The sequence below is a fragment of the Anomaloglossus baeobatrachus genome, chromosome 5, assembly GCF_048569485.1.
Source record: "Anomaloglossus baeobatrachus isolate aAnoBae1 chromosome 5, aAnoBae1.hap1, whole genome shotgun sequence".
Lineage (NCBI taxonomy): Eukaryota > Metazoa > Chordata > Amphibia > Anura > Aromobatidae > Anomaloglossus > Anomaloglossus baeobatrachus.
Window position 1 is genome coordinate 363379038 of NC_134357.1, and position 21127 is coordinate 363400164.

Consider the following 21127-nt stretch of genomic DNA (forward strand, 5'->3'; position numbering starts at 1 on the left):
AGTGGCATCCTATACGTGGCTATTGGACTTTGCTATAGTCCCACTAGTGCCAAGACATTTGCAGAGCGCATCTGCCTGCGTTGCACACTCCAACAAATTATAACGAAGCCATTATACTAGCAAACACTCAGTGTACCTAGTGGCATCCTATACGTGGCTATTGGACTTTGCTATAGTCCCACTAGTGCCAAGACATTTGCAGAGTGCATCTGCCTGCGTTGCACACTCCAACTAATTATAACGAAGCCATTATACTAGCACACACTCAGTGTACCTAGTGGCATCCTATACGTGGCTATTGGACTTTGCTATAGTCCCACTAGGGCCAAGACATTTGCAGAGCACATCTGCCTGCATTGCACACTCCAAGTTTTTTAAACTAAGCAATTTTACTAGCAAACACTCAGTGTACCTAGTGGCATCCTATACGTGGCTATTGGACTTTGCTATAGTCCCACTAGTGCAAAGACATTAGCAGAGCACATCTGCCTGCATTGCACACTCCAACAAATTATAACGAAGCCATTATACTAGCAAACACTCAGTGTACCTAGTGGCATCCTATACGTGGCTATTGGACTTTGCTATAGTCCCACTAGTGCCAAGACATTTGCAGAGTGCATCTGCCTGCGTTGCACACTCCAACTAATTATAACGAAGCCATTATACTAGCACACACTCAGTGTACCTAGTGGCATCCTATACGTGGCTATTGGACTTTGCTATAGTCCCACTAGGGCCAAGACATTTGCAGAGCACATCTGCCTGCATTGCACACTCCAAGTTTTTTAAACTAAGCAATTTTACTAGCAAACACTCAGTGTACCTAGTGGCATCCTATACGTGGCTATTGGACTTTGCTATAGTCCCACTAGTGCAAAGACATTAGCAGAGCACATCTGCCTGCATTGCACACTCCAACAAATTATAACGAAGCCATTATACTAGCAAACACTCAGTGTACCTAGTGGCATCCTATACGTGGCTATTGGACTTTGCTATAGTCCCACTAGTGCCAAGACATTTGCAGAGCGCATCTGCCTGCGTTGCACACTCCAACTAATTATAACGAAGCCATTATACTAGCAAACACTCAGTGTACCTAGTGGCATCCTATACGTGGCTATTGGACTTTGCTATAGTCCCACTAGTGCCAAGACATTTGCAGAGCGCATCTGCCTGCGTTGCACACTCCAACTAATTATAACGAAGCCATTATACTAGCACACACTCAGTGTACCTAGTGGCATCCTATACGTGGCTATTGGACTTTGCTATAGTCCCACTAGTGCCAAGACATTTGCAGAGCGCATCTGCCTGCGTTGCACACTCCAACAAATTATAACGAAGCCATTATACTAGCAAACACTCAGTGTACCTAGTGGCATCCTATACGTGGCTATTGGACTTTGCTATAGTCCCACTAGTGCCAAGACATTTGCAGAGCGCATCTGCCTGCGTTGCACACTCCAACTAATTATAACGAAGCCATTATACTAGCAAACACTCAGTGTACCTAGTGGCATCCTATACGTGGCTATTGGACTTTGCTATAGTCCCACTAGTGCCAAGACATTTGCAGAGCGCATCTGCCTGCGTTGCACACTCCAACTAATTATATCGAAGCCATTATACTAGCACACACTCAGTGTACCTAGTGGCATCCTATACGTGGCTATTGGACTTTGCTATAGTCCCACTAGTGCCAAGACATTTGCAGAGCGCATCTGCCTGCGTTGCACACTACAACAAATTATAACGAAGCCATTATACTAGCAAACACTCAGTGTACCTAGTGGCATCCTATACGTGGCTATTGGACTTTGCTATAGTCCCACTAGTGCCAAGACATTTGCAGAGCGCATCTGCCTGCGTTGCACACTCCAACTAATTATAACGAAGCCATTATACTAGCACACACTCAGTGTACCTAGTGGCATCCTATACGTGGCTATTGGACTTTGCTATAGTCCCACTAGGGCCAAGACATTTGCAGAGCACATCTGCCTGCATTGCACACTCCAAGTTTTTTAAACTAAGCAATTTTACTAGCAAACACTCAGTGTACCTAGTGGCATCCTATACGTGGCTATTGGACTTTGCTATAGTCCCACTAGTGCAAAGACATTAGCAGAGCACATCTGCCTGCATTGCACACTCCAAGTTTTTTAAACTCAGCCATTATACTAGCAAACACTCAGTGTACCTAGTGGCATCCTATACGTGGCTATTGGACTTTGCTATAGTCCCACTAGTGCCAAGACATTTGCAGAGCGCATCTGCCTGCGTTGCACACTCCAACAAATTATAACGAAGCCATTATACTAGCAAACACTCAGTGTACCTAGTGGCATCCTATACGTGGCTATTGGACTTTGCTATAGTCCCACTAGTGCCAAGACATTTGCAGAGCGCATCTGCCTGCGTTGCACACTCCAACTAATTATAACGAAGCCATTATACTAGCACACACTCAGTGTACCTAGTGGCATCCTATACGTGGCTATTGGACTTTGCTATAGTCCCACTAGGGCCAAGACATTTGCAGAGCACATCTGCCTGCATTGCACACTCCAAGTTTTTTAAACTAAGCAATTTTACTAGCAAACACTCAGTGTACCTAGTGGCATCCTATACGTGGCTATTGGACTTTGCTATAGTCCCACTAGTGCAAAGACATTAGCAGAGCACATCTGCCTGCATTGCACACTCCAAGTTTTTTAAACTCAGCCATTATACTAGCAAACACACAGTGTACCTAGTGGCATCCTATACGTGGCTATTGGACTTTGCTATAGTCCCACTAGTGCCAAGACATTTGCAGAGCGCATCTGCCTGCGTTGCACACTCCAACTAATTATAACGAAGCCATTATACTAGCAAACACTCAGTGTACCTAGTGGCATCCTATACGTGGCTATTGGACTTTGCTATAGTCCCACTAGTGCCAAGACATTTGCAGAGCGCATCTGCCTGCGTTGCACACTCCAACTAATTATAACGAAGCCATTATACTAGCACACACTCAGTGTACCTAGTGGCATCCTATACGTGGCTATTGGACTTTGCTATAGTCCCACTAGTGCCAAGACATTTGCAGAGCGCATCTGCCTGCGTTGCACACTACAACAAATTATAAGGAAGCCATTATACTAGCAAACACTCAGTGTACCTAGTGGCATCCTATACGTGGCTATTGGACTTTGCTATAGTCCCACTAGTGCCAAGACATTTGCAGAGCGCATCTGCCTGCGTTGCACACTCCAACTAATTATAACGAAGCCATTATACTAGCACACACTCAGTGTACCTAGTGGCATCCTATACGTGGCTATTGGACTTTGCTATAGTCCCACTAGGGCCAAGACATTTGCAGAGCACATCTGCCTGCATTGCACACTCCAAGTTTTTTAAACTAAGCAATTTTACTAGCAAACACTCAGTGTACCTAGTGGCATCCTATACGTGGCTATTGGACTTTGCTATAGTCCCACTAGTGCAAAGACATTAGCAGAGCACATCTGCCTGCATTGCACACTCCAAGTTTTTTAAACTCAGCCATTATACTAGCAAACACTCAGTGTACCTAGTGGCATCCTATACGTGGCTATTGGACTTTGCTATAGTCCCACTAGTGCCAAGACATTTGCAGAGCGCATCTGCCTGCGTTGCACACTCCAACAAATTATAACGAAGCCATTATACTAGCAAACACTCAGTGTACCTAGTGGCATCCTATACGTGGCTATTGGACTTTGCTATAGTCCCACTAGTGCCAAGACATTTGCAGAGCGCATCTGCCTGCGTTGCACACTCCAACTAATTATAACGAAGCCATTATACTAGCACACACTCAGTGTACCTAGTGGCATCCTATACGTGGCTATTGGACTTTGCTATAGTCCCACTAGTGCCAAGACATTTGCAGAGCGCATCTGCCTGCGTTGCACACTACAACAAATTATAACGAAGCCATTATACTAGCAAACACTCAGTGTACCTAGTGGCATCCTATACGTGGCTATTGGACTTTGCTATAGTCCCACTAGTGCCAAGACATTTGCAGAGCGCATCTGCCTGCGTTGCACACTCCAACTAATTATAACGAAGCCATTATACTAGCAAACACTCAGTGTACCTAGTGGCATCCTATACGTGGCTATTGGACTTTGCTATAGTCCCACTAGTGCCAAGACATTTGCAGAGCGCATCTGCCTGCGTTGCACACTCCAACTAATTATAACGAAGCCATTATACTAGCACACACTCAGTGTACCTAGTGGCATCCTATACGTGGCTATTGGACTTTGCTATAGTCCCTCTAGTGCCAAGACATTTGCAGAGCGCATCTGCCTGCGTTGCACACTCCAACTAATTATAACGAAGCCATTATACTAGTAAACACTCAGTGTACCTAGTGGCATCCTATACGTGGCTATTGGACTTTGCTATAGTCCCACTAGTGCAAAGACATTAGCAGAGCACATCTGCCTGCATTGCACACTCCAAGTTTTTTAAACTCAGCCATTATACTAGCAAACACACAGTGTACCTAGTGACATCCTATACGTGGCTATTGGACTTTGCTATAGTCCCACTAGTGCCAAGACATTTGCAGAGCGCATCTGCCTGCGTTGCACACTCCAACAAATTATAACGAAGCCATTATACTAGCAAACACTCAGTGTACCTAGTGGCATCCTATACGTGGCTATTGGACTTTGCTATAGTCCCACTAGTGCCAAGACATTTGCAGAGCGCATCTGCCTGCGTTGCACACTCCAACTAATTATAACGAAGCCATTATACTAGCACACACTCAGTGTACCTAGTGGCATCCTATACGTGGCTATTGGACTTTGCTATAGTCCCACTAGGGCCAAGACATTTGCAGAGCACATCTGCCTGCATTGCACACTCCAAGTTTTTTAAACTAAGCAATTTTACTAGCAAACACTCAGTGTACCTAGTGGCATCCTATACGTGGCTATTGGACTTTGCTATAGTCCCACTAGTGCAAAGACATTAGCAGAGCACATCTGCCTGCATTGCACACTCCAAGTTTTTTAAACTCAGCCATTATACTAGCAAACACACAGTGTACCTAGTGGCATCCTATACGTGGCTATTGGACTTTGCTATAGTCCCACTAGTGCCAAGACATTTGCAGAGCGCATCTGCCTGCGTTGCACACTCCAACTAATTATAACGAAGCCATTATACTAGCAAACACTCAGTGTACCTAGTGGCATCCTATACGTGGCTATTGGACTTTGCTATAGTCCCACTAGTGCCAAGACATTTGCAGAGCGCATCTGCCTGCGTTGCACACTCCAACTAATTATAACGAAGCCATTATACTAGCACACACTCAGTGTACCTAGTGGCATCCTATACGTGGCTATTGGACTTTGCTATAGTCCCACTAGTGCCAAGACATTTGCAGAGCGCATCTGCCTGCGTTGCACACTACAACAAATTATAAGGAAGCCATTATACTAGCAAACACTCAGTGTACCTAGTGGCATCCTATACGTGGCTATTGGACTTTGCTATAGTCCCACTAGTGCCAAGACATTTGCAGAGCGCATCTGCCTGCGTTGCACACTCCAACTAATTATAACGAAGCCATTATACTAGCACACACTCAGTGTACCTAGTGGCATCCTATACGTGGCTATTGGACTTTGCTATAGTCCCACTAGGGCCAAGACATTTGCAGAGCACATCTGCCTGCATTGCACACTCCAAGTTTTTTAAACTAAGCAATTTTACTAGCAAACACTCAGTGTACCTAGTGGCATCCTATACGTGGCTATTGGACTTTGCTATAGTCCCACTAGTGCAAAGACATTAGCAGAGCACATCTGCCTGCATTGCACACTCCAAGTTTTTTAAACTCAGCCATTATACTAGCAAACACTCAGTGTACCTAGTGGCATCCTATACGTGGCTATTGGACTTTGCTATAGTCCCACTAGTGCCAAGACATTTGCAGAGCGCATCTGCCTGCGTTGCACACTCCAACAAATTATAACGAAGCCATTATACTAGCAAACACTCAGTGTACCTAGTGGCATCCTATACGTGGCTATTGGACTTTGCTATAGTCCCACTAGTGCCAAGACATTTGCAGAGCGCATCTGCCTGCGTTGCACACTCCAACTAATTATAACGAAGCCATTATACTAGCACACACTCAGTGTACCTAGTGGCATCCTATACGTGGCTATTGGACTTTGCTATAGTCCCACTAGTGCCAAGACATTTGCAGAGCGCATCTGCCTGCGTTGCACACTACAACAAATTATAACGAAGCCATTATACTAGCAAACACTCAGTGTACCTAGTGGCATCCTATACGTGGCTATTGGACTTTGCTATAGTCCCACTAGTGCCAAGACATTTGCAGAGCGCATCTGCCTGCGTTGCACACTCCAACTAATTATAACGAAGCCATTATACTAGCAAACACTCAGTGTACCTAGTGGCATCCTATACGTGGCTATTGGACTTTGCTATAGTCCCACTAGTGCCAAGACATTTGCAGAGCGCATCTGCCTGCGTTGCACACTCCAACTAATTATAACGAAGCCATTATACTAGCACACACTCAGTGTACCTAGTGGCATCCTATACGTGGCTATTGGACTTTGCTATAGTCCCACTAGTGCCAAGACATTTGCAGAGCGCATCTGCCTGCGTTGCACACTCCAACTAATTATAACGAAGCCATTATACTAGCACACACTCAGTGTACCTAGTGGCATCCTATACGTGGCTATTGGACTTTGCTATAGTCCCACTAGTGCCAAGACATTTGCAGAGCGCATCTGCCTGCGTTGCACACTACAACAAATTATAACGAAGCCATTATACTAGCAAACACTCAGTGTACCTAGTGGCATCCTATACGTGGCTATTGGACTTTGCTATAGTCCCACTAGTGCCAAGACATTTGCAGAGCGCATCTGCCTGCGTTGCACACTACAACAAATTATAACGAAGCCATTATACTAGCAAACACTCAGTGTACCTAGTGGCATCCTATACGTGGCTATTGGACTTTGCTATAGTCCCACTAGTGCCAAGACATTTGCAGAGCGCATCTGCCTGCGTTGCACACTACAACAAATTATAACGAAGCCATTATACTAGCAAACACTCAGTGTACCTAGTGGCATCCTATACGTGGCTATTGGACTTTCCTATAGTCCCACTAGTGCCAAGACATTTGCAGAGCGCATCTGCCTGCGTTGCACACTCCAACTAATTATAACGAAGCCATTATACTAGCACACACTCAGTGTACCTAGTGGCATCCTATACGTGGCTATTGGACTTTGCTATAGTCCCTCTAGTGCCAAGACATTTGCAGAGCGCATCTGCCTGCGTTGCACACTCCAACTAATTATAACGAAGCCATTATACTAGTAAACACTCAGTGTACCTAGTGGCATCCTATACGTGGCTATTGGACTTTGCAATAGTCCCACTAGTGCAAAGACATTAGCAGAGCACATCTGCCTGCATTGCACACTCCAAGTTTTTTAAACTCAGCCATTATACTAGCAAACACACAGTGTACCTAGTGGCATCCTATACGTGGCTATTGGACTTTGCTATAGTCCCTCTAGTGCCAAGACATTTGCAGAGCGCATCTGCCTGCGTTGCACACTCCAACTAATTATAACGAAGCCATTATACTAGTAAACACTCAGTGTACCTAGTGGCATCCTATACGTGGCTATTGGACTTTGCTATAGTCCCACTAGTGCCAAGACATTTGCAGAGCACATCTGCCTGCGTTGCACACTCCAACTAATTATAACGAAGCCATTATACTAGCAAACACTCAGTGTACCTAGTGGCATCCTATACGTGGCTATTGGACTTTGCTATAGTCCCACTAGTGCCAAGACATTTGCAGCACGTCTGCCTGCGTTGCACACTCCATTGAATTATAACTAAGTTACATTGTCAGGGATATTTATTCTTTATTATTCTGCTGTTAATAAAGCTAGACCACCACTGCAATCTTCACCACCTCTCAATTTTTACTACCACATTTTCAGTCCACAATCTTGTCGCAATCAACATGAGTGGCAAAATGACAGATGCTGGTGGAAAGGGGAAGAGGCGTGGTGGAAAAGGCAAAAAATGTTTTGTCAGTGGGGAAGGTGGCAAAGCTCCATTATCATCTGCTGAAGATAGACCATCTACTAGCAAAAGTAAGATGTCTACTACTTATTGTGGACAATCCGATGTGCTCCCTTTTTTACGGACACGAACAAGAGGAACAAAGGTAGATGATGGGCAAAAAAGGAAAATGCTTGAATGGATCTCAAGTGGTCCAACAAGTGCCCTCTCAGCCACTTCAAGTACCGCATCCAAAAAACACCATTCCTCTGAGTTGTCATCCCAATCACACTTGATTTCTCCCAGCTCTGAAGTCTCCATCAGCCCTGCACAGTATGGTGGAACTGAGATGGCTGAGTCTGCAGAGCTGTTCAGTCACACTATAGCCTGGGAATCAGAGGTCTGCTCCCAAGCTACAGTGAGTACAGAACAGGAAATGGTCTGCAGTGATGCCCAGAACCTTTGTGACTCAGATTCAGGCCGTGAGGACCAAGTTTCTGAGCATAATGTTGACCCTTTGTCACAAACTGTAACACCTGTGGTTATAGACAATGAGGAACATACTGATGAAGATGAGACGCAGATACCCGATTGGGATGACAACTTAAATATTCGGTCAGGGCAAGAAGAGGCTCGGTCTGAGGGGGAGGGGAGTGCAAACCCAACAATTGATGATGACGTTCTAGATCCCACCTACTGTCAACCCCCAGTCAGGCACTCGAGGAGGTCAACAGAGGCGGTGGAGGAGGATGCAACCGACGACGAAGTTACCTTGCGCCTTCCTGGACAAAGTCGGAGCACTGGTAGCACGTCTACAACTGCATCCTCAGCCACCACTCTGCCTATGAGCATTATTTGGGGTGGATCAACAGGTCGCATGGCCTCTAAGCCTTGCCTAGCCTGGGCCTTTTTTCACATCGAAAAAGATCGCCCAACTCATGTGATATGTAACATTTGTCATGATTCTGTTAGTAAAGGTCAAAACCTCAGCAGTTTGACAACTTCTTCCATGAATCGTCACATGAATAAATATCATAAGTCCCGGTGGGAAGCTCACCGTGCTGCAATGCCGGCTAGCGGAGCGAACCATCCACCGCCCGCCCCTTCCAGTGCATCCGCGCGCTCTTCATCTTCTAGGACTGTGGGGACAGCTGTCACACCTGTTTTTCCACGCAAAACTTCCACCACTGTAACCGCAACAGGCAGTTTGCTTGTAAGGTCGTCAGTTGGTTTGGAAGGGGAAACAAGTGAGTGTGTACAGCTCTCTCAGACATCGATAGCACCAACGTTGGATGAAGGCAACATCATGTCTCCGCCTGCACTTTCCTCACAAACCTGCATTTTTCCAGGGACACCCTACTCAACACCGTCTACACACAGCAGCCAGATCTCTGTCCCTCAGATGTGGTCAAATAAAAGGCCACTTCCTCCGACCCATGACAAAGCTAAGAGGTTGACTCTATCCCTCTGTAAGCTGTTGGCTACCGAAATGCTGCCTTTCCGCCTAGTGGACACACAGGATTTTAGAGACCTTATGTCTGTCGCTGTGCCCCAGTACCAGATGCCTAGTCGCCACTACTTCTCTAAGAAAGGTGTGCCCGCGCTACACCAGCATGTCGCACACAACATCACCGCTTCCTTGAGAAACTCTGTGTGTGAACGGGTGCATTTCACCACCGATACTTGGACCAGTAAGCATGGACAGGGACGTTACATGTCGCTGACTGGGCACTGGGTAACTATGGTGATAGATGGTGAAGGGTCTGCTGCACAAGTCTTGCCGTCCCCACGACTTGTGTGTCAATCCTCTGTCTGTCCAAGTTCCGCCACAGCTTCTGCATCCTCCACCTCATCTGGGTCCTCCACCTCCGCCCCAAGCCTGCCTGGTCAGGCCACCAGCGTTCTCACTGCGCAGAAGGAATCACGCACGCCTCATTACTATGCTGGCAGCCGAGCGCAACGGCATCAGGCGGTCTTTAGCTTGACATGTCTTGGTAATAAGAGTCACACAGCTGAGGAGTTGTGGTCAGCTCTGCGGTCCGAGTTTAATAAATGGTTGTCTCCACTCAACCTGCAGCCTGGTAAGGCCGTGTGCGACAATGCTGCAAACCTGGGTGCGGCCCTTCGCCTGGGCAAGGTGACACACGTACCTTGTATGGCTCACGTGTTGAACCTTGTCGTGCAGCAATTTTTAACACACTATCCCGGCCTAGATGGCCTTCTGAACAGGGCACGAAAACTGTCTGCTCACTTCCGGCGTTCAAGCGCCGCAGCTGAGCGACTTGCATCGCTCCAGAAGTCTTTCGGCCTGCCGGTTCATCGCCTGAAATGCGATGTGGCGACACGCTGGAATTCAACTCTACACATGTTACAGCGACTGTGGCAGCACCGCAGAGCCCTGGTGCAATACGTCATGACGTATAGCCTGGGCCAACGAGATGCAGAGGTGGGGCAGATCACCCTGATGGAGTGGTCTCAGATCAAGGACCTATGCACCCTTCTGCACAGTTTCGACATGGCGACGAATATGTTTAGCTCTGACAATGCCATTATCAGCATGACGATTCCAGTCATTTACATGCTGGAGCACACGCTAAACACTATTCGGAGTCAAGGGGTGGGACAACATGAAGGGGAGGAACTACAGGAGGATTCATATGTGCAAGGGACAACAACATCACCAAGATCCAGACGTTCATCATCACCAACGCAGCAGGCATGGGACCATGGGGAACAGGGATCGACAAGGGCGCATAGTAGCAGGCGAAATGTTGAGCAAGGTGCAGGAGAACATGAAGAAATGGAGGACGAACTGTCCATGGACATGGAAGACTCAGCGGATGAGGGAGACCTTGGTCAAATTTCAGTTGAAAGAGGTTGGGGGGAGATGTCAGAGGAAGAAAGAACGGTTAGCACCTCTATGCCACAAACACAGCGTGGACTTGGTCCGCATGGCTGCGCAAGACACATGAGTGCCTTCTTGTTGCACTACCTCCAACATGACAGTCGTATTGTCAAAATTAGAAGTGATGATGACTACTGGATTGCCACACTATTAGATCCCCGGTACAAGTCCAAATTTTGTGACATAATTCCAGCCATAGAAAGGGACGCAGGTATGCAGGAGTATCAGCAGAAGCTGTTACTCGATCTTAGCTCGGCTTTTCCACCAAACAACCGTGCAGGTGCAGGGAGGGAATCTCCCAGTTGTAACTTGACAAACATGGGACGGTCTCGTCATCTTCACCAGTCTACCCGTACCAGTAGGACCGTATCTGGTGCCGGTAACAGCAATTTTATGGAATCTTTTCATAATTTTTTTAGACCCTCTTTTGCAAGGCCACCAGAGACAACAAGTCTGACACATACTCAACGGCTGGAGAGGATGATACAGGAGTATCTCCAAATGAACATCGATGCCATGACTGTGCAACTGGAGCCTTGCTCCTTTTGGGCTTCAAACATAGAAAAATGGCCAGAGCTCTCCAGTTACGCCTTGGAGATTTTGTCGTGTCCAGCTGCCAGCGTTGTCTCTGAACGTGTATTCAGTGCTGCTGGGTGTGTGCTGACAGATAAGTGCACGCGTCTGTCCAGTGACAATGTGGACATACTGACGTTCATCAAAATGAACAAGTCATGGATCCAGAAGGAATTTACTACCCCTGTGTCATCCTGGGGAGAGTAAATGCTTGTGGATTTGGAATGTGCTTGATGCAAATCAAAACATCCTGTTTGCAACTAGGGCCCAAGTGCTGCCACTGATGGGGTGGGTGTCTGTGTGGCCCAATTTTTGGAAAAAAGGGAGACTCCGCTTGGAGTAACCCTTGCTTGCTGTGTTTTTAAAAGAAGCCAAGATGAACAGAGCTGGGATCAGGAAAGACTTTGCTACCTACCCCGGTGTCATCCTGGGGACGGATAAGAATGGCGTATTTTTGAATGTGCTTGATGCAAATCAAAACATCCTGTTTGCAACTAGGGCCCAAGTGCTGCCACTGATGGGGTGGGTGTCTGTGTGGCCCAATTTTTGGAAAAAAAGGGAGACTCCGCTTGGAGTAACCCTTGCTTACATTGTTTTTAAAAGAAGCCAAGATGAACAAGTCATGGATCAGCAAAGACTTTATCTACGTACCCCGGTGTCATCCTGGGGACGGATAAGAATGGCGTATTTTTGAATGTGCTTGATGCAAATCAAAACATCCTGTTTGCAACTAGGGCCCAAGTGCTGCCACTGATGGGGTGGGTGTCTGTGTGGCCCAATTTTTGGAAAAAAAGGGAGACTCCGCTTGGAGTAACCCTTGCTTACATTGTTTTTAAAAGAAGCCAAGATGAACAAGTCATGGATCAGCAAAGACTTTATCTACGTACCCCGGTGTCATCCTGGGGACGGATAAGAATGGCGTATTTTTGAATGTGCTTGATGCAAATCAAAACATCCTGTTTGCAACTAGGGCCCAAGTGCTGCCACTGATGGGGTGGGTGTCTGTGTGGCCCAATTTTTGGAAAAAAAGGGAGACTCCGCTTGGAGTAACCCTTGCTTACATTGTTTTTAAAAGAAGCCAAGATGAACAAGTCATGGATCAGCAAAGACTTTATCTACGTACCCCGGTGTCATCCTGGGGACGGATAAGAATGGCGTATTTTTGAATGTGCTTGATGCAAATCAAAACATCCTGTTTGCAACTAGGGCCCAAGTACTGCCACTGATGGGGTGGGTGTCTGTGTGGCCCAATTTTTGGAAAAAAGGGAGACTCCGCTTGGAGTAACCCTTGCTTGCTGTGTTTTTAAAAGAAGCCAAGATGAACAGAGCTGGGATCAGGAAAGACTTTGCTACCTACCCCGGTGTCATCCTGGGGACGGATAAGAATGGCGTATTTTTGAATGTGATTGATGCAAATCTAGCTGTGAAGTGTACAACTGGGGCACAACTGCTGCCACTGAAGGGGTGGGTGTGTGTGGGCCCAATTTTTGGAAAAAAGGGAGACTCCGCTTGGAGTAACCCTTGCTTGCTGTGTTTTTAAAAGAAGCCAAGATGAACAGAGCTGGGATCAGGAAAGACTTTGCTACCTACCCCGGTGTCATCCTGGGGACGGATAAGAATGGCGTATTTTTGAATGTGCTTGATGCAAATCAAAACATCCTGTTTGCAACTAGGGCCCAAGTGCTGCCACTGATGGGGTGGGTGTCTGTGTGGCCCAATTTTTGGAAAAAAAGGGAGACTCCGCTTGGAGTAACCCTTGCTTGCTGTGTTTTTAAAAGAAGCCAAGATGAACAGAGCTGGGATCAGGAAAGACTTTGCTACCTACCCCGGTGTCATCCTGGGGACGGATAAGAATGGCGTATTTTTGAATGTGCTTGATGCAAATCAAAACATCCTGTTTGCAACTAGGGCCCAAGTGCTGCCACTGATGGGGTGGGTGTCTGTGTGGCCCAATTTTTGGAAAAAAAGGGAGACTCCGCTTGGAGTAACCCTTGCTTACATTGTTTTTAAAAGAAGCCAAGATGAACAAGTCATGGATCAGCAAAGACTTTATCTACGTACCCCGGTGTCATCCTGGGGACGGATAAGAATGGCGTATTTTTGAATGTGCTTGATGCAAATCAAAACATCCTGTTTGCAACTAGGGCCCAAGTGCTGCCACTGATGGGGTGGGTGTGTGTGTGGCCCAATTTTTGGAAAAAAGGGAGACTCCGCTTGGAGTAACCCTTGCTTGCTGTGTTTTTAAAAGAAGCCAAGATGAACAGAGCTGGGATCAGGAAAGACTTTGCTACCTACCCCGGTGTCATCCTGGGGACGGATAAGAATGGCGTATTTTTGAATGTGCTTGATGCAAATCAAAACATCCTGTTTGCAACTAGGGCCCAAGTGCTGCCACTGATGGGGTGGGTGTCTGTGTGGCCCAATTTTTGGAAAAAAAGGGAGACTCCGCTTGGAGTAACCCTTGCTTACATTGTTTTTAAAAGAAGCCAAGATGAACAAGTCATGGATCAGCAAAGACTTTATCTACGTACCCCGGTGTCATCCTGGGGACGGATAAGAATGGCGTATTTTTGAATGTGCTTGATGCAAATCAAAACATCCTGTTTGCAACTAGGGCCCAAGTGCTGCCACTGATGGGGTGGGTGTCTGTGTGGCCCAATTTTTGGAAAAAAGGGAGACTCCGCTTGGAGTAACCCTTGCTTGCTGTGTTTTTAAAAGAAGCCAAGATGAACAGAGCTGGGATCAGGAAAGACTTTGCTACCTACCCCGGTGTCATCCTGGGGACGGATAAGAATGGCGTATTTTTGAATGTGCTTGATGCAAATCTAGCTGTGAAGTGTACAACTGGGGCACAACTGCTGCCACTGAAGGGGTGGGTGTGTGTGGGCCCAATTTTTGGAAAAAAGGGAGACTCCGCTTGGAGTAACCCTTGCTTGCTGTGTTTTTAAAAGAAGCCAAGATGAACAGAGCTGGGATCAGGAAAGACTTTGCTACCTACCCCGGTGTCATCCTGGGGACGGATAAGAATGGCGTATTTTTGAATGTGCTTGATGCAAATCAAAACATCCTGTTTGCAACTAGGGCCCAAGTGCTGCCACTGATGGGGTGGGTGTCTGTGTGGCCCAATTTTTGGAAAAAAAGGGAGACTCCGCTTGGAGTAACCCTTGCTTACATTGTTTTTAAAAGAAGCCAAGATGAACAAGTCATGGATCAGCAAAGACTTTATCTACGTACCCCGGTGTCATCCTGGGGACGGATAAGAATGGCGTATTTTTGAATGTGCTTGATGCAAATCAAAACATCCTGTTTGCAACTAGGGCCCAAGTGCTGCCACTGATGGGGTGGGTGTCTGTGTGGCCCAATTTTTGGAAAAAAGGGAGACTCCGCTTGGAGTAACCCTTGCTTGCTGTGTTTTTAAAAGAAGCCAAGATGAACAGAGCTGGGATCAGGAAAGACTTTGCTACCTACCCCGGTGTCATCCTGGGGACGGATAAGAATGGCGTATTTTTGAATGTGCTTGATGCAAATCAAAACATCCTGTTTGCAACTAGGGCCCAAGTGCTGCCACTGATGGGGTGGGTGTCTGTGTGGCCCAATTTTTGGAAAAAAAGGGAGACTCCGCTTGGAGTAACCCTTGCTTACATTGTTTTTAAAAGAAGCCAAGATGAACAAGTCATGGATCAGCAAAGACTTTATCTACGTACCCCGGTGTCATCCTGGGGACGGATAAGAATGGCGTATTTTTGAATGTGCTTGATGCAAATCAAAACATCCTGTTTGCAACTAGGGCCCAAGTGCTGCCACTGATGGGGTGGGTGTCTGTGTGGCCCAATTTTTGGAAAAAAAGGGAGACTCCGCTTGGAGTAACCCTTGCTTACATTGTTTTTAAAAGAAGCCAAGATGAACAAGTCATGGATCAGCAAAGACTTTATCTACGTACCCCGGTGTCATCCTGGGGACGGATAAGAATGGCGTATTTTTGAATGTGCTTGATGCAAATCAAAACATCCTGTTTGCAACTAGGGCCCAAGTGCTGCCACTGATGGGGTGGGTGTCTGTGTGGCCCAATTTTTGGAAAAAAGGGAGACTCCGCTTGGAGTAACCCTTGCTTGCTGTGTTTTTAAAAGAAGCCAAGATGAACAGAGCTGGGATCAGGAAAGACTTTGCTACCTACCCCGGTGTCATCCTGGGGACGGATAAGAATGGCGTATTTTTGAATGTGCTTGATGCAAATGTAGCTGTGAAGTGTACAACTGGGGCACAAGTGCTGCCACTGAAGGGGTGGGTGTGTGTGTGGCCCAATTTTTGGAAAAAAGGGAGACTCCGCTTGGAGTCACCTTGCGGTGTTTTACATGATTTTAGAAGGGCGTGCCATGCCTATATCTGTGTGTCCTCCTCTTTTTCCTTGTCCAGCTGTTTTGTTTTCGCATGAGTATATGTCCTTGTCACTTTCCAATGTGTTTGAGTTGTTTGTCACCTTTAGGACACCTTTGAGGGTGTTTTCTAGGTGTTTTTCTGTGTTTGTGATTGCCTGCCATTGTTTCCTATGCAGTTCGAGTTCGGTTCGTCGAACGTTCGACGAACCGAACTCGAACGGGAGGTCCGTTCGGCGAACCAACCTCGAGCCGAACCGCGACCGGTTCGCTCATCTCTATTTAATATCCACAGGTTTTTTGGAGAGTAACTGTAAAATGGGAGGTTACATTTTCCCGTCAAAACATAGTCTATGACATTCCCTGAGTCACATGGGGTGTCTGTGCAAAATTTCATGATTGTAAATGTGACGGTGCGGATTCCTTTAGCAGACGTCCACACATACACACATACACTCAGCTTTATATATTAGATGTGTGTATCATAGAAGCAGTAGCTGTCACTCCTCTGTTGAATTCAATAGAAGAAAAGCACCACCCCAGCTCAATCCTTTTTCATGGCTTCTAGGAACCCGTAGAGTCTGTCCCCTCTTTATAGATAACAGACATTTTACCTGTAGTCACCCTTTAGCCTCCATCACTGTTTATAGCTTTCACAAGGCTGCTATCTAGTGGTGCAATATCTGTGCATTTGGGGACACTTAATTTTGCCCAGTGTCTTCCTTTGTCTAAAACTGGTACTGCACACATGCTGTGTATACAAGTGCATCTCAAAATTGAACATGGACAAAACAGAATTCATTGTCTTTCCCCCCCATCACTCAACTCCCCCACCTGACATATCCATCAATGTCAATGGCTGCCCACTCTCCCCGGTCCCTCGTGCTCGCTGCCTGGGAGTATTCCTAGACTCTGATCTCTCTTTCAAGCCAGACATCCAAGCCCTCTTCACCTCCTGCCACCTCCAACTTAAAAATATTTCACGGATCCAAACACTCCTTTCCCAAGAAGCTGCAAAAACATTAGTACATGCCCTTATTCTCTCCCGCCTGGATTATTGCAATCTCCTGCTCTGTGGCCTCCCTTCTAACAGTCTCACACCCCTACAATCTATTCTAAACTATGCTGCCCGACTAATCCACCTGTCCCCCCGCTACTCCCCGACCTCTCCTCTCTGCCAATCCCTTCACTGGCTTCCCATTGCCCAACGACTCCACTTCAAAACCCTAACCATGACCTACAAAGCCATCCACAACCTGTCTCCTCCTTACATCTCTGACCTAGTGTCCCGGTACTTACCTGCTTGTAACCTTCGATCCTCTCAAGATCTCCTTCTCTGCTCCCCTCTCATGTCCTCTTCCCACCATGGCATCCAAGATTTCTCCCGTGCCTCCCCCATACTCTGGAATGCTCTGCCACAACACATCAGACTCTCGCCTACCTTGACAGGCTTCAAAAGGAACCTGAAGACCCACCTCTTCCGACAAGCCTACAACCTGCTGTAACCCTCAGTCTGATGCAACGCCGCACAATCATCTCTACCCTCACCTACTGTATCCTCACCTATCCCTTGTAGACTGTGAGCCCTCGTGGGCAGGGACCTCTATTCTCCTGTACCTGTCTGTGTCTTGTATTGTTTATGATTATTGTACTTGCCCTATTATGTATACCCCTTTCACATGTAAAGCGCCATGGAATTGATTGCGCTATAATAATAAATAATAATAATAATAAATTAGAATATCATCAAAAAGTTAATTTATTTCGGTAATTCAATACAAAAAGGGAAACGCATATATTATATGGTCATTATAAACTGACTCATCTGTTTCAAGTGTTTATTTCTGTTAATGTTGATGATTATGGTTTACAGTGAATGAAAACACATCATTCATTATATCAGAAAATTAGAATAATTACCACAAAACACCTTCAAAGGCTTTCTAAATGTTTAAAATGGTCCCTTAGTCTGGATCAGTAGGCTATACAATCATGGTGAAGACTGCTGACTTGACAGATGTTCAGAAGGCAGTCACTAACACACTCCACAAGGAGGATAAGCCAAAAAAGGTAATTGCGCCAGAAGCTGACTGTTTACAGAGTGCTGTATACAAGCATATTAATGGAAAGTTGAGTGGAAGAGAATAGTGTGGTAGAAAAGGGTGCACAAGCAACTAGGATAACCGCAGCATTGATAGGATTGTTAAGAAAAGGCCATTCAAAAATTTGGGGGAGAGGACTCACAAGGAGTGGACTGCTGCTGCAGTCAGTGCTTCAAGAGCCACCACACACAGACGTATCCAGGACATGGGCTACGAGTGTCGCATTCCTTGTGTTAAGTCATTCATGACCAATAGATAACACCAGAAGCGTCTTACCTCGGCCAAGGAGAAAAAGAACTGGACTGTTGATCAGTGGTCCAAGATGTTTTCAGATAAAAGTACATTTTTCATTTTATTTGGATAACAAGGTCCCAGAGTCTGGAGGAAGAGTGGAGAGGCCACAATCCAAGCTGCTTGAGGTCTAGTGTGAAGTTTCCACAATCAGTGATGGTTTGGGGAGCCATATCATCTGCTGGTGTAAGTCCACTGTTTTTTATCAAGACCAAAGTCAGCGCAGCCGTCTACCAGGAAATTTTTGAGCACTTCATGCTTTCTTCTGCTGACAAGCTTTTTGGAGATGGAAATTTCTTTTTCCAGCAGGACTTGGCACCTGTCCACACTGCCAAAAGTACAAATACCTGGTTTAATAACCACAGTATCACTCTGCTTGATTGGCCAGCAAACTCGCCTGACCTAAACCCTATAGAGAATCTACAGAATATTGTCAAGAGGAAGATGAGAGACACCAGACCCAACAATGTAATTCATGCAAAAGGAGCCCCGACCAAGTATTGAATATATACTCTGTACAGACTTTTCAGTAGGCCAACATTTCTGAGTTTAAAATATTTTTTTCAGTTAGTCTTATATAATCTAATTTTCTAAGATAATGACTTTGGGTTTTCATTGGCTGTAAGCCATAATCATCAACATTAACAGAAATAAATATTTGAAATAGATCACTCTGTGTGTAATGACTTTATATAATATATGAGTTTCCCTTTTTGTATTGAATTACTGAAATAAAATAACTTTTGGAGGATATTCTGATTCATTGAGATGCATTTGTATGTTCATTGAAAGTGGAGAGCACTCCCCAAAGATTGAACTTGAGGTGGAGTGGCTATAAGCCTCAGGGTCTAATGTAGTAGCAGGCTCTTCGTGAAAATTGCCTGCTTTTTCTTAATGCGCCTGTAGGGAATCCGGTGCACAGCTTTTATAGGCCTCAGTAGCAGTGCTGCAATATCCTTATATCCTAGTAAGAGCTTCTTATATCTCTTTGTTGCTTTACAGGGGCAAAATAGTTATATTATGTTAGTACAAGATAGTCTCATAATGCTCAAAAAAAGGCTGAAGCATAGATGGCACTAGGGGGTAGCAGTGAAAGCTATAAGGTACAAGGGAGCAACTCATGTCATGACAGTCCCAGTGCCTGCCCTTTATTCTCTCCTCTTCCTTACAGCAATGTGACCTGCAGGTGAGGAGAAAGTAAAGACCTACCGCAGAGTGCCGCAACAATAATTCTCGTGCTAAGCAATGAGACAGTCCGGGTGTTCAGCGAGTCCAGTCAGTCGTCTGTCTACTTACTTAACCTTATAATTCTATACACTGAGAAGCTTCATCCCTGTGGAAGGGGCCTTATTAGATTCAGCCTCTTTACCAAGAACACGTTATCTTGTGTCTGCTCGTTCCACAGCTCATGTATGTGAAGCGAGGGTGGCGGGGGAGGTCGGCATAAGCAAGCATGTAAGTTTCAGTACCCCGGCACATTGCTTTTCAATGAGAGGTTTGAGTGGGTATGTGCTGGGGTTGTTTCTCTGGTTACCTCCAGGTCACTCCTGTTGCATTCCTCACCCAGTCAATGGGAGGCACGGATAAGGATGGCAGACACACTCTTAAAAACAAGGCAGTCTTTACTTGGCATAACACTTGTGAATTGGACGCGGCAGGCAGAACATTTCATTTTATCTTCTGCATAGTATAGAGCCACAAACATAATACTGGCGACCGCACTTTCTTGTGAACGGTTTTCTGGCCTGCAAGATATGCTAGTCCTCTTTCTTCCTAGGACACCAGAACTCACAGGTCAATACGTTTCGTGGGGTTGCTGGCCCACTGCCACAGACGGTGATCCCCTTTCAAGACTCGCTCCTAGAACTGCTGTCTCTTCACTGCATTCTCAGCTGGGCAGCACCATCACTTCACCGGGTCCACCAAAGCCTGAGCAACACTGTATTAACTCGATTCTCTATTCTGGTCTACTCTAACCTGCTGCCTCTATGGTCGATGTCGCCTCAATTAGTTTCCTTTTTTAATATCTTGCTGCTCTCCTTTCTAGTGTTCCCCCACAGCAACATACCACTCTCTCCACTCTGCTACATCTGCTGTTCCTACTTCCCTGCTATTCTTTTATTCACTCAAACAAGGGAATGCTCCACACTATATCTCCTCACTGTGGGCCTCTCAATCCTGTTCTATACCTGAGATCTCAGCTTCCCCTTCTAGCTAGGGAGCACAGGACTGAAGATACTAGTAGAGATGGGTGTGTCGCCCAGGGAAGGAGGGTTACTTGGTCGCGGGTGGTTGCAAATGGGGATGTCACTCTGGTGGCCATTGCCCGGTCCTGTGTCCTGTAGCTCCTTTTGTAAAAGGGGTATTTACAGGGGTGATTAGACTTAATGTTCATGACGCCACCTGCGGGTTGCGGTTAATGATGGAGAACCGCCGCTGCTGAATGTAGGTTCTCCCAGAGCTGGTGGTGGTTGCAGTAATGGTGTTAGGCCCTTCGCAGGTAGGGCCGTGCCTGGGAGATGTGACAGGGTAATAACGGAGACCATACCAGGTTGTCTTGAACAGTCTCTACTCACTCAGGCCCTTGGATTACTGGTTCAGGTCCCTTGGAGTATCAGTGCCAACGTAGTGACCCAGGTTGCTCTGTCCCCGGCACTCTCTGTTGGTTGGGTCCCCGTAGCGTGGAGCATTTGGGGCCCGACTGTCCCTTTTGGAGGTACAGTCTCCTTCTCCGTACGGCGGGC